Below are 2,291 nucleotides of genomic sequence, written 5' to 3'. Positions count from 1 at the left end.
AAATTGACAAATCGAAACGATGTAAATCTCTATATCGAATCACATTCGGTGTTGAAGAAAAATCGTAAGGAACTTCGTTCTTTTTTTTTCTTTTACAACAGCGGACATCAAGTGCACGAAATCTAACAACGTCGTTTTAATCATATCCAGATCAGGTTTTATATCTAATAATGGTGAAGTACCTGTATGATGTTCCTGAAAAATTTGTGTCCGAAACGACACATCTGTGCGCTGTTCATAGTTAATCCCTGAATGTCCGTGAGTGAACAATTGTCGATCCTCTTTCTGTGCCTTGTGATTCACTGCGAACAACACACTATTGCAGGAACTATATCCCCCGTGACGCTTACAACATTTTTACAAGGTTCGAATTGGCATATCTGCGACAACGCATTGAAGTTTAACGTCATACCTCGGTTCAAATATAAGCGTACCGTTTTCGTGTAAGCAATTTCTTATCTTAATTGCTGCAAGTAACAATTTGAGTTTTTTAGTTTGCTCATATCAAAATAAATCGAAAGAGGAAAGGGACTGTAGAAATCTCGTACATAATAACAAGGTTTGCACAATATTGGCTACAGACATTTTCCAGATGAAATAGAAATCGGCAGTCCATCTTATTGAATATTAATTCAATTATATTGTGACGAATTTGAAGATTTATGCACCGTTTAACAACGCCCAATTACCCACTAGGCTACCGAGGCTATAGTCTAGGGCGCCACGGTTTAGGGGGCGCCGTTGGATCGTTCTTTTTCACGACGCTGAAGTTAGCCGCAGGTTTCAGCCCCAAGCTGCGTTGTTTCTCGGCAACTCGTAACTCTCTTCCACATATTATCACGATTAGCCGAGTATTGATACTACTTGACGTATGCTAGAACGTGAGAATCGAAATTTATAGGTCGGGGGCTACAGGCCTCTATTCATTCCTGGATTTCGGCAATATGCGTTTGAAACCTGCGGCTCACTTCAGCGTCGTTTTTTCTTCCCGAACCATAAAGTTCGAAAATTAATATTTTTCGTCGATAATAACATTTTCATTCCGAATTATGGAAGAAGAATGATAAAAAAACATTTAACATACTCTTTTTATTACAAAGTATTGTGTGCACCCTGCAGGCAACGGTCTTCCACGCCTCGCCTATTTGCATTTATTATTTTTTGTAGCGATAGCAGCGCTCCGCTGTTATTAAGAACGGTCTCATTTTGAGCCTAAAAATATTATAGGTGTGCAAGACATGGTGCTGATAGAGGGTGGAAATTATAGTTTTCTAGAATATTGGCCAATGAGTGATAGAGATTAACCGGAGGTTCCCCATATTAGGTAGAGCCTGTTTCTTGTCGTCGGAGATAATAATGCGTCTATAACCGTGGTGTTGGTGATTGTGAAAGATTTTTGAAGTTATTAAAGGACATGAATGTGCCGATTGTACACAAATAGCAATTGAAAATTTAAGTGCCGAAAATTATGTGCTACGCATGAGTAGAGGCACGATACTATTCCTTATTCTCAACGTCCGAAATCCTGGTATAACCTACAATTTACTTACGTCTTTACAATGTGGGTGGTATCAAGATTTCATTCCGATTTCTTATTGTGTACAATGTGAATGATTCTGTGATTAATCATATTGTTATTTCCGGGATTTTTGTTGGTTATGCAGTTGACTTGAGTTCTGTCACAGCTTTAGCGTGAATTTATGTAAAGATATATATACGTACAATATTGCCTCATAAACTCGGTGGTGCCCAACGCCGGAGATTGATCAAAGACAAAAATGACAAGGAATCTGCAGTTTAAAAAAAAATCCCGAGGCTAGAGAATTTCTTTCAATCACGCGAAACCAGTGCTGATCACGAGCCAGAAAATAAAGCCCCTTATTCAAAAAGTGTTGAAGACAATCCGTGTACTTCCGATGTTTTGCCCGTTGACGGTGGCCCAAAAATTAGCGAAGAACCCGCAGTCACGGTAGATATTGAAGTAAAACATGAGGTGGATTTCTCAGATCCTGCTCAATGACCGAAATTGAATCAAGATATGATCGATGAGATAATATGTAATCCCATCAAGCAGGACGTCAATTCCTTGAACTTTGATTCATCGAAATGCGTCTATTTAAAGCAAGCGATACACGCCACGAACAAAATGTTTTTCCACAAAATGACCAATGGTGAGGTTCGAAAAAGGGAATGGCTCTATTATTTCGAGACTGCAGGTACAGTTTTTTGTGTTCTCTGTAAGTTATTCGATCGTAGAAGAAACAACGTGTTCACAATTGGGTTCAATGACT

This window comes from Neodiprion pinetum, chromosome 1, assembly GCF_021155775.2.
Source record: "Neodiprion pinetum isolate iyNeoPine1 chromosome 1, iyNeoPine1.2, whole genome shotgun sequence".
Classification (NCBI taxonomy): Eukaryota; Metazoa; Arthropoda; class Insecta; order Hymenoptera; family Diprionidae; genus Neodiprion; species Neodiprion pinetum.
This window is presented reverse-complemented; position numbering follows the sequence as displayed.